General features: G+C 49.0%; 1 protein-coding gene across 1 annotated transcript in view; it reads right to left on the bottom strand.

The window, feature by feature from the left end:
* Positions 1–6,782, bottom strand: part of LOC101939647 (suppressor of cytokine signaling 1-like) — a 29,632-nt gene extending 22,850 nt beyond the window's left edge. Inside the window, exon 1 of the mRNA XM_024109841.3 lies at positions 6,226–6,782. The gene's annotated coding sequence lies outside the window, so the exon portion shown is untranslated. The remainder of the gene's footprint in view (positions 1–6,225) is intronic.
* Positions 6,783–12,658: the final 5,876 nt, after the last annotated feature.

The raw sequence follows: 12,658 nt of genomic DNA, 5'->3' as shown, positions 1-12,658 counted from the left end.
CATCTTCCCAAGTGGCGTAGAGTCATGGTAGATGTAATTATGTCGATGCTGTGTCAGTGTAGACACTGTGCTGCTTACATCAACTGTTACTGGCTTTCAGGAGCTATCCCACAATGCCCCACACTGACAATACAATCAACACACGCGCTCCTGGTGAGGACACACACCGCTGACAGAAGGAGCCAAGCGTGCACATACACAAGCGATTTAATAACTGTGGTAGGTGTATGCTGATGTAAGTTAAATCGACATAATTTTGTAGTGTAGACATGGCCTTAGTCTTTCCGATTTTGTCTCAACATGCTTGTGCTATTCTTTTGAACTCATCCATAGCAATCTGTCCGTGTTTCTATTTTTTGTAGGATACATTTTTGATTTCCAGGCAATTAAAGAGTTCCTGATGGAGCCATATTGGCTTCTTACTATTCTTCCTGTCTTTCCTTTGCATTGAGATAATTTGCTGTAGTGCCTTTAATATTGCCTCCTTGAGACACTGCCAATTCTCCTTTACTCCTTAGTAGTACAGTAGTAGCAATAGTAGGGATGCTGCATGTCAGCAGAGATGTACATGGGCAGATTGGTAGTAGGAACCAATATTCTAGCTTTAACTTATGCCTTTAGTCACATGCATTCATGTATCAAATGAATATATAATTTCAGCATGGTCTTGTAAGTAAATATTCATTTATAAAAATACTTCTTATATAGCAGAAGTGTCTAACATCTGATATTTATGTGGCCCGCATGACATATTCAGATTCCACACAATCTAAGCTTTCATTTAAAAAAATACATTTCCAGCCCTCATGGTTTACAAACACTAACCAAGTGTAACTGAAGCAAAGCTGTCTGTTAAGTCTGCAGAGCTCCGGAAATAATGGTTGACAAAATGTGACCTCCTTAATTAATCCAACTGAGGTGATGATCTTGGAGTCTAATGGTTACATTTAATATCAGCAATATCTATTTTATTGCTAACCAAGATGAGATGGGAATGGGTGAGAAAAAAGAATGCGTGAGAGAGGGAGTGTGTGGTAGTGGGGGGAACTGGGAGTTACTGGTGGGAAAGAAATGCAGATAGAAGAAAGGTGGAGACACACAGAGAAAGAAAAATGGAAAAGGAGAGAAACATAAGGCAGAAATAGTGGCATAAAGGTGGGAATATTTTCTGTAATATTGCAGCCACATTCAGTATCAATGAGATAACTAACATTTCAGTTACAAGCTATATTCTACCTTAGATCTTTGTGCAAATATCCCATTGACACCTGCAAGAAATTCCCAGTGGATTAAGGATGGTCCATACTCCTACATGTAGGCTCCAATCCATAATTTAGAAATAGAATTTGGCTCTCTCCAAAAATGAGTTTGACAACTGTTACAGAAGCAGAGATATGTACATTTGGAGGTTTGCATGAGATCAACTTTTTTTTTGGTGGGGACAGAGGCGCGGTTGTTCTTTCATGTCTGCTTTTCAAGACACAAAGGTTCAATAGTTGTGACATAGGCTTCTGTGCCTTGGGAGAAGGCTGCAGTTTATGCATTGCTTTTAGTACAGCCTAAAATTACTTCTGAGGGAATTCTGCACCACTGCATGTGTGCAAAATTCATGTCCCTTGCAGATTTCTTTGCTTCCCAGCAGAAAAATGACTTTCTGACAGGGAAGCTGCAAGAGCAGTCACACTCTACTCCCTAGCAGCGCAGGTACATCACTTCAGGCACCTGGAGCAGCCGGTGGAGAGGTAAATCACCACGGGGCTGGGGACAACCCAGCCAATGGCTCCTACCCTAAGCTGGGATCAACTGCTAGTCCCGGCTGGGCTGGAGGCAGGAGAGGATAGGACTTCCTCTTCCTCTTCCCCTTCAAGGAATAGCTGGGGCTGTGTCAGACTCACCCCCAGAAACCTCCCCCAGGAAGTTCAGCACCCTCCCGTGCTTCCTGCCCCCATCCCTCCTCAGCTGTGGGGCAAGGGGTCACTGTATGAGGAGCTGCTCCCCCATTCATCCAACCCCAGTGCATCTGGACCTCCCATACATAGGCTAGGTCTACACTACCCGCATGAATCGGCGGGTAGAAATCAATCTCTCGGGGATCAAATTATCGCGTCTCGTCGGGACGCGACAATCGATCCCCGAATCAACGCTCTTACTCCACCAGCGGAGGTGGGAGTAAGCGCTGTCGACAGGGAGCCGCGGAGGTCGATTTTGCCACCGTCCTCACAGCGGGGTAAATCGGCTCCGATAGGTCGAATTCAGCTATGCTATTCGCGTAGCTGAATTTGCGTATCTTAAATCGACCCCCCCCTGTAGTGAAGACCTGCCCTCAGACACTCCCGCTAAGCCTCACCCCGTACACCCAGAAACCCCCTAACCCTCCATACCCAAATCCCATCCCACTGAACCTCAACTCCTGCATCTGGAGCCCCCCTGCACTCAGCCCCCTGCCTCTGGACCCCCACCCCTGCACCCAGACCACCCCCCACTGAGCTCCCTGCACTCAAACCCCCACCCTGATGCCCCACCCTCTGCACCACCCTGAATCCCCACATCCAGACCCCCACACCACTGACTCCCAACTAGCTGCATCCAGACCCCCACCCCATCAAGCCCCACTCCTCCAGCACCCAGACCCCCCCACTGACTCCCCCATGCCCAGACCCCTCTGCTGAGCCCCAACCACCTTCACCTGGAAGCCTCTGCAGAGTCCCATTGCCCCTGCACCTGGAACCCCCCCCCAATGAGCCTCTGTGCATCCAGATCCCCCCACACCTACACCCCCCACCAAGCTGCCTGCACCCAGATTTTCCCACACAGAATCCTCTCACCCCCACACCGGGATCCCCCCACCCTGAGCTCCTCCACACTTGGATCCTGCCTGGTTGAGCCTGCCTGCCCCACATCTGGTGCACCTGGCGCAGAGGGGCAGGTCCAGGCCTTGTGTCAGGGTCGGGTGCAGCCTCACTCAGATGTCCCAGGGCTGCGGGGGAGGGGGGGAGGGGGGCTCAGAGTGATCTCCCACCTTCGTGCAGACAGTGGCCTATGCTCCCCACTGCCATGCTGGATCCTCTACATTTATTTATTCACATATAAAACTTGCAGAATTTTAAAATATTGTGCGCAGAATTTTTAAGCGCAGACTTTTTAATTTTTTGGTGCAGAATGCCCTCAGGAGTATTACATGAAAGATTGCATATATATTCAAATCAACAATATTTAAGGTCAGTTATGGATGAGCCAGGTTATATAATCATATCGCTAGCACAGTGACGAGCAACATAAAAATGAATCAGTGCCTATTGATCTGGAGAAGGCCAAAACAATACTTAAAAATTATTCCTGAAGCCAAATATCCAATTGATGAAGACAATTAACAAAAACAGAAACACTTATAAATACAGTTTGGCTTAATCCACAATGGCTATCCCAGGGGTTGGCAACATTTGGCACGTGGCTCGCCAGGGTAAGCACCCTGGCGGGCTGGGCCAGTTTATTTACCTGCTGACGCGGCAGGTTCGGCTGATCGCGGCCCCCACTGGCCGCGGTTCGCCGTCTCGGGCCAATGGGGGTGGCGGGAAGCCGCAGCCAGCACATCCCTCATCTGCGCTGCTTCTCGCCGCCCCCATTGGCCCAGGACGGCGAACGGGGGCCGTGATCGGCCGAACCTGCCGCGTCAGCAGGTAAATAAACTGGCCCGGCCCGCCAGGGTACTTACCCTTTCGAGCTGCATGCCAAACGTTGCCGACCCCTGGGCTAGCCAAATCTTATTAGAACTTAGTTCAACCCAGACCAAGTTTATACTTTAATGTTTGCCCCACAAAACATTTAACACACATGCTTAACTTTAAACATACATACAGTCCCTTTGACCTTAAAAAGATTAAACATGCTTAAAGCATGCGTGCTAAGTGTTTGCAGGATCCAGGCTGCAGCCAGAATTGTTTTGGTAATGTAGACAGGACTGTGTCCTCTCTTCTGACAGACTGGCATTAAAGGGGAAGTGTCAGAAAACTGTAGTTATATTTGATCTCATCACATCTCAGGAGCTAAACAGGGTTGGACATGGTCAATATGTGATTAGGTTTTCCTTTAAATTCCCCAGAGTGCTGCAAGGAGTGAAATTGGCAATGCAATAAATTATGCTGTTCCCTTTAAATTAGTAATGAACTAATAATCCCAGAATGGTAGTGGGCTGAATTGGCAACCATAAAAATTCAAAAATCACAAGTCAAACACCCTCCAAAAATCATGAGACTGGCTTTTAAATCATGAGTTTTTATTTATAAAAAATAATAAATGTTGGATTCTTTTCATTTGTTTTCAGGGTGCATCCAGATCCTGTTTTCAAGCTTTTCTTTGAACCAGGGCTTTTTTATTTATGTATTTATTTTTAGATAAAAGCTGAGATTCTCAAGTCTGAGTTCTTGGAAACATTTGATTAAGTAAAAAATAAATATAGTGAAATTCACAATAAAAGTGCAAGGAGGGTGACAATAGAGTAAGGAACCCGGTATTGCTTATAAGTGCCACTTTTCGTATAAACTATAGAAACAAGGTATTGGTTATGACACCTTTTTGCAACATCATCAGCCCTGGTGTTCTAAGCAAATTCCAATTTAAAATTACAATCTGCCTTTATATAGGAAGAATTTCCAGTTGGCAAATTATTCAAGTCCTACAACATTGTGTACCGTTATATTACACTTGCTGTTCCAGAGGTGAATGCATCTCCATGCCAACAAAAATGATCCTGCTATTTAAAATTTGTAAAGTTGGTAAAATATTTTATATTCTTTGGATGAAAGCCAATTCTCAATATTTTATTTCTGAGTCTTCTGATATTTGATATTTTTCTTATAGCCACAGCTCCTGCATTTGAATGATTTTCTCAGTTTTCTTTTTTCTTAATTAAATTTCTAGCCCTTGTGGTTCTGGAGGAAGCTTGAAAATGTGACCTGATTATTAATTATTATTATTATTAAATGTGCCCATTATTGTTTGAAAATCTCATTATTTTTAGAGGTCTGACTCATGATTTCTTGAATGCGTGGTGTTGGCAATGCTGTTATACCAATTATTCTGGTTCTCTACCAACCCACACCAAAAAACACGCATTAATTGAAGCATTTTCTAATTTTCAAATCTAGTTCCAATCAACAAATTCACACCAATTTTAAATATCTTTAGTTTAGAATAAAATCAACTGCTGCTTTACTGAGAAACAAAAAATAAACCAAACGAAAATCAGTAGCCACCTATAGTAGCAGTAACCGTAGCAGCACCTACCACCTGTGTTCTAGCCATGTAGCAACAAACAAGAGGACTCTCCAAGTGAGCTAACAAAACTGACAGCTAGAATTTGGGACAGAGCAAGTGGTGACATAAGATAATAAAACAGCTTTTAAGAGGCTGCCTTTATCTTCCCCTTTCTTTTCTTTTTTTTTAAGAAAATTCAGTGCTGGTTAAAGATGACGGATTGGATTCTTATGTCTCCACCAGCGCTGGTACCTTCAGACCAAAGCTGCAGCATCAGGATGGTTGAGTGGCTGCAGCTGGCATTGCCAGTGCCTGTGCTAACTTGCTCTCCAGGGCTGCCCATCTAACAACTAGCGCTAAATTGTTTCAGCAGAGAAGCTGGGGGGAAGCCCATTGTGTGGCATCCATCTTTTGCCAGGTTGGCGACCTCAGTGACTCAAGCCTGTTTAAATCAAGAAGGGATAACAGCAGAGAGCACATCTTTCCCGGGGAAGAAGGGGGGAACCCTTCCACTTTCCAGGTTGCCGCAGTTCAGATGGACTCAAAGGAGCGAACCTCTGATGACTAGCCCCGATGCTGATCCGGCCGCGGAGGCTAGGACCTGCCAGCGATCTACGCTCTTTGTGATTAGCTACTTCGGACGCCGTCCGCTGCAGCGTGGGTCTCTGCTCCTAGATGGATTTGCAGGCTGGAGAAGGAGTTTTGTTTGCTGGGGGATCAAGGCAGAAGGCGGCTGCTAACTGGCTTTAACTTTAGGACAATCGGTGCAACTTTCCAGGCGGAGAAGCAGCACTGGACCCTGGAGTTCAGTCCAGAGTTTGTCTCTCCACCCCAAGGAGCCGGGTTTCCTCCACAATCTCCCGCTAACTCAATGAAGCGCCCACCTCCCAAAACTCCTCTCTCCTCCCCCTCTCGAAGAGAACCCCCCTTCGAGCCACTTGAAAGTAACAAAGGAGGCTTTGCGTTACTTACTGGAGGCGGGGGCCAGCCCGTGCACTTGGGCCAGGGATGCACGCCAAGTCCTCCTGCTAGCTCGCCCGGGCCGGGAGGAGGGATGGGGGCTAGGGCACTTCGGGTTTGCAAACAAGGGAAGAAGATGCTCTCTCCAGGACAAGAGGCGGAGGGGGTCCGGCCCTCTCTCCCGCCCCCGTTTCCTAAGTAGGTCCCAAATAGTTGCTCAGGTGCAAAAGTGCGGCTGGAAACCCCCCCAAGGAGCACCTCAGAGCCGAGCCCTTCTAGCAAAGTTGCTCTGAGCGCAGAGGGGAGAGAGGCAGGAACGCGGGGCTGAGTCACGGGAAGGCGGCGGCGGCAGCTGCTTGGCGCGTCCCGCCTGCTGGGGGGGGGGGGCGCAGAGCGAGACTCCCAACAGCTGCAGCAGCCTCCCCGGGCTGCCGGCCGGCGCGCGCCAGCCTCCCCCGCACGCGCGCCTGCCTCGGGTGCCCCAGCAGCTGGGTCGCGCGCCTGCAGCGCCTGGCGCGCAGCCCTTCGCTTTCGTTGGTTCCAAGGAGGCCGCGCGCACTAAGGGACCGCCGGCAAGTGCCAGCCCCGCTCACAAACGAAAAAGCCCCCCTGCGCTGGGGAGAGGGGAACCCCTTTCGGCTCTGCTGCCCGCCCGCGCCAAGCAGCACGGCCGCAGCGGGGGAAAGGCAGGAGCGAGGGGGAGGCTGCGGGGTGACTGACCCCTGCCCTTCCTGCTCAGTGGGGTGAGCCGGGGCTCGCTGCAGAGGCCAAGCCCTGGACAGACGCTGGCCCCGCTGCTAGGATCGCAGACAGTTATCCCCCCTCCAGAGACTCCTAGGAGGGGGCCAAAATAGATGCCACCTGCCGTGGCCGGGAGCCCAGCACCCTCCAGCCATCCTCCTTTCACCGAGACCCAGCTATCCTACAGCATTTAACCGCGGGGCAATTAGTGGGTGCCTTGTGGTTGCAGGCAGTGGGGGCTCAGGAGCACACAGAGGGAATGGTGACCCCTGACCACCTCATGCTTGGTAGCCCGGCATCCTGATCCCAGGCCTGCTCTACACCCAAACTTGGGCTGCCCTACGCCATTGCTCAGGGCTGCGGAACATTTCACACCCTCAGCACCGTAGTTCCGGCGACCCAACCCCGGCAGCCAGGTTGATGGAAGAATTATTCCGTATGGCCTGTCGAGGGGGTGGATTTAGTACAGCGATGAAAAAACCGCATCTGTCGCTGTAGTAAGCATTTACACTGCGGCGCTACAGCTGTGCCACTGTATTGCTTTTAGTGTAGACATACCCCAACTCAACAAAGGACACTTTCTGCCCTCTATCTCAACAGTGTCCATGCAAAGGATCCTGTGCTGTGATACAGATGTATGATTTTGAATATAACACTGTGGGGTAGTGCCAATAAACTTTGCCCTCTATTTTGCATAGTTATTTCAGTTAAATATTGGTGGCCCCCTACACACAGAGCTGCTGTGATATCAGCTCTACTTGAGCATTGGTCTGCTAAACCCAGGGTTGTGAGTTCAATCCTTGAGGGGGCCATTTAGGGATCTGGGGCAAAAATCTGTCTGGGGATTGGCCCTGCTTTGAGCAGGGGGTTGGACTAGATGACCTCCTGTGGTCCCTTCTAAACCTGATATTCTATGATACTTGTCGCCTTTCCAGAAAGAAAATGAGGGCAAACTATACCAGGCACAATGGTGGGTTTGGGGAGAGGCTGTCCCTTCATTTCTCTTTCATCACCATCATGGCAAATCCCAGAGGGATGTGGCCTCCTTTTGTGTCCTGTGCCATCCCCCTCCCCCATTGGTCTCTAGCTATGTCCTTAAGGTGGTCTGGATGGCTATTCAGTTTATGTCCATCACTGGCAAACTTATTGCACCCCTGAACATCTGGTCCACATGAGTCAGTCTCCTGCATGTTGGTGGCAAATGTAGGATTGGACCCTGGAACGTTTGAGTGTTGTCTTAAAGAGCTAAAGCTGTTCTCATCAACTGATTGAAAAGCCTGAACATTGAGACCTTTGCTTTATCTGAAGTGCACCAGCCAGGAAGCAGTGAAAAGACAATTGAGGCCTGTACATTCTTGTTCTTGGGCTTCCCTAATGGATTGCTCCAGCAAGGGGTGGCCATTGTACTTTCACCCAGTGCCCCATGGGCATTGTAGGGTTGGTGGGTGATTAATGAGCAACTTATCAGTGCCCAATTCTGTATCGGCCATGGCCATCTTACCATGATCACAGTACATGGTAAGACCAACACCTAGGCCAATGATCAATGATGCAGCTGCAGTTAATTTTTACTAGCAACTGCAGTCAGTCCTTAATGAAACTCTGAGAGGATCATGATCCTGGGCGACTTTAATGCATGGGTAGGAAAGGATAATGACACCTGGGCATGGACACTCAGGAAGTTTGATATCAGGCAGAAGAACAGGAACAGACAGCAATTGCTCGAATTTGCAGCTGCCAGTTTAATGGTGATTGCTGATTTGCTCTTCTGCCATCCAAAGATTCACAAGCAGACCTTGTACAGCTCCTGTGGTTTCACTCTTTCTTCTCTGGGTTTCTCCAAATTCAGCTCTTCCTTTGGCCAGTCACTGTGGTGTCCTATGGTTGCATTTCACTAACAATTTGCTCTTGGTCTGAAGTGAGGCCATTGGCAGAGCTGTGTGGAATCTAGACCATTATAAGAGTGGGTGCTGTAGGTAACAGTTACAGTGCACTGACAGAGCAAGCCCCCCCAAAAAGTTTGTTTTTTCCCCCTGGGAGAGAAACAAACACTAAAAAGAGTGGGGGAAAAAACCCAGAGACAACCCACAAATATTTTATAACATTAAACATAAACAGCATACCATGTGATTCATTTCATAAATGTATATTCCTCAAAAATAAAAAGGCACGTTATTTCTGTCTCAGCAAGGTTGAAATAGTGTGCTGAACACCAGCCATTAGCAGTTTAAGATGATTGCACCTTAAGAAGTTCTCATCTTTTTCATGTGAATTTTATTTGTCTGCGCAAATAGGAGAGACTTGCTTGTCATAGTTTTCTCTGCATTCTTGGGTGGTATCTTCAGAAAGTTGGGCACAGTATTCTGTGCTTTCCAAATGCAAAATTGAAGAGTGGTCAAGAGGAGAGTTTTTCCTCTGTGGATAGTTGTAGCCATTACTTGGTGATTTCTCAGATTATACTAGCCACCCTGCATTAACGTTAATGATGATTCTTCTAATTCTTCCTTTAAGTTTTCCTCTATTTCTTTACTTGCAACATCTAGCAGTGAATCTCACTTTCTTACCACTACTGCAGCTCACTCATTCTAGCGCTGAGCTCACCACCACATAAAAGCTGCAACTGGGACACCCTGCAGCAGCCTACCTCGTAAGCAATAAAAGCCCATCAGACATATCACATCTGTGTTCTGACTCCATTTGCTCCACACATTTCGAAAAACTGGCCATAATCTACAAGGACCATAATGTGTTGGGGTCTGAGTACCTCAGAGATTACCTCGTTATATGCTCTCCAGTGGGATGCTACAGCTGGAGGGACCCAGAATAAGACTCTCAGGTGTAGGGGACAGAGCATTCTTAGCACTGGATCCACTGTTATGGAACCCCTTTCTTGTCATAGGAGAGTTGACTGAGACCAAGCCTGACTGTCCAGACTGAAATGTAAGATTCACTTTTAAAGTATTCCCCAAGTAATAATTTACTTAAAAGAAAAAGAAAAAGAGGGACACTAACCAAACAACACTCCCTGAAACCAGGAGACCATGTTTGAGACGTGTGCTTTTTACAGAACTCTTTTCAGTGCTTAGGTACCAAGGTGAAAGGCACCTTGGAAATAAAATAGATAAGCAGACAGGCCCTTGTCTCCGCCATGTGTGACCCCTTTTAACTCCAGCCCAACACTGCACCTCTGGAGAACGCACATGCATCCTGAGAGTAAGGTATTCTGGGATGTTCAGGGTAGCGATGAAAAGCTGCTAATGCAAAAGAGTTAGTTCAACAAAAACTGGGCCTGCATCATCATTTATTTTCAATAATAAAATAGCTTCTCCAAGACACCAGACCAAGAACATACCATTCCATTGCATGCTGCAGGTTTGGGGAATTAATTCCCCCTATCCCTGAAACATTCTAAAATACAATACAAGAAAAATATATCCTCCCCAGGAGATTCCTTAGGTCTTAGGTCCAAAGGGTTTTATCTGAAATCAGACTGCTGATTGCAATAGCTCTAAATGCACTGTGTTTTTGGCTGAGCAAAGTGAAGTCCTACATTCAAGTTGCATAGAGACCTGGGCATGTGGGGGAAGGGTGGAATGGGGGTCACAGAGCCCCTGACGTGTGGTAAAGGGAGAAATAGGGTGGAAGTGGGGAATAGGGAGGCACACAGAGGTGAATAAAGGGAACCTGGGGGTCATGGGAGAAGAAATGGGGAAGCAATGAGGGAAATGGGAGGCACACAGAGCCCCGGACACGGAAAAGGGAAAATGTGGGACAATGGAATGGGTGCAGGGGGATGTGGGGAATACACAGAGCCTCTGGCATGTGGCAGAAGGGGACATGGAGGAATAGGGAGGCACAGAGAACCGCTGCCATGGGGGAGTGGAATGAGGAGTTGCAGGGAGTCACTGAAATAGACAGGGATGGAAGAGTGGCACAGGCAGCTTGCAGGAGGTGGAATGGAGGGATACAAGGAGCCCCTGGTGAATGCAATGAGCTCGGCCTATCCAAACTAGGAAATGTGTGACTGCCCCCCACAAACCCCAGTGTGAAGAAGACAGCTTAGGTCCTTTTTCCAGTAAGATACCCGCCCCTACAGGGTCCCCTCTCTAATGCTGCCTTGCACAACCTCCTTTGAGGGATGCTCACAGTTCAAAGAATGAAGCATCAGGAAAACAAGAAGACAAATCTTTGTGGCTGCAAGCAAATTGAGGCTGAATTAGTTCTACTCTTGCAGGAAACGCTGGCACATTTCATTGGTCCCTTTCAGTGAAGCTGCAGCCTGGCCCCACCCCTCCCACTCCAGGAGTAGGTCACTTCTCAGTAACAAAAAGAGACATGCTTTCCAGGAAAGTGAACGCTGCTTGCATGCCGCCCACAGTGCAGTGACCCAGGGAGGGACGCAAGAAACATGTGCACTTCCATTCTCACACTGCAAGCATTGGGCAAGAGGCTGAGTCTGTCTATGAATGTAAGACAATGCTGAAAAGCATCATAGGGCATCCAGGATCACTTATAAGGTGGGTTAGGAAGAAGGAGAAACATTAAGGGGCTGTACAACAGGTAATGGGGGAGGCTGCTCTTCTAAAGGCTCCCACATGGCAAGCACTACCAATTCACCTCACTTCTGTCCTGCAATAACCCCTGCTAGTCCACTCTTCCTGCTAGTCCCAGCACACAGCTCTGCCACGGCATCTCAACACTTTCCTAGAGCACCCCCTGCTTTTCCAGTCTGGGCCCCATGCATGGATCTCAGTCCTGATCTGCAGCACCCCCTTCCATATGGAATGGCAGATAGTGAGGACTTGTCTTCACTGAAGGGTGAGCTCGAAGTAGAACTTACGTGTTGCCCCTAACCGGACTCCCATCCACACACACATTGTCTAGCTCGAGTTAAATGCAGTAGCGTAGCTGTGGGGGTGCACATTTTCCAAAAGTGGTGCCTTAGTTAGGGGTTACCATGAGTGAGGGAAAGCGGGCGGGCCCCGGGGAAGAACAGAGGCATGCAGGGATGTCAGCCTAGGGGCAGCCGGCGCTCAGCCTGGAGCGCAGAGACTCCCCCAAACTGCCCTGCTGTCCAAGGGGCTCGGACCCGCTAGGAGCTGCGTTCCTGGCCAGCCGTGAGGGGTCAGAACCCCTGAGCAGAGCTGGGCCCTGTAACCCCGATCCAGGCTGTAACCCCCTCTGTTCCCTGCACACACACGGGGCTGGAACTGGGGGGGGCTGCTGCACCCCAGGCTTGAAGGGGGGCACAGCATGGCCGCAGCGTGGCCGGAGGAGCCATGGGGGGGCAGCACGGCCGGGGGGGCGTGGGGGCGGCACGGCATGGCTAGAGGAGCCATCGGGGGGGGGGGGGCGCGACGTGGCGCGGCCGGAGGAGGAGCCAAGGGGGTGTGGCCAGAGGAGGAGCCAAAGGGGGGGCGCCTTTTTAATGTTTGCTCCCCCTGCTCTTAGAACCTGGCTACGCCACTGGTTAAATGGTGCTTTAAACTCAAACTAGCTGGCTTGCCAGGGGATATATTTTAAAGCTCAAGTGTTCCTGACACCCAAACTAGTGATGCAGTAGTAGGACTCAGCCAATCTGTGCTGCTAATCCAATTGCTCTGTGCTGCCGGGTGTTATTTTGCACCATGGCCATTTTCAAGATAGGGTAACTTGAGTGTGGGTAACTCGAGCTGACTCTGCAGTGAAGACATAGCCTGAGAGA

The sequence above is a fragment of the Chrysemys picta genome, chromosome 1 (genome assembly GCF_011386835.1).
Source record: "Chrysemys picta bellii isolate R12L10 chromosome 1, ASM1138683v2, whole genome shotgun sequence".
In the NCBI taxonomy this organism is placed as follows: Eukaryota; Metazoa; Chordata; order Testudines; family Emydidae; genus Chrysemys; species Chrysemys picta.
This window is presented reverse-complemented; position numbering and strand designations above follow the sequence as displayed.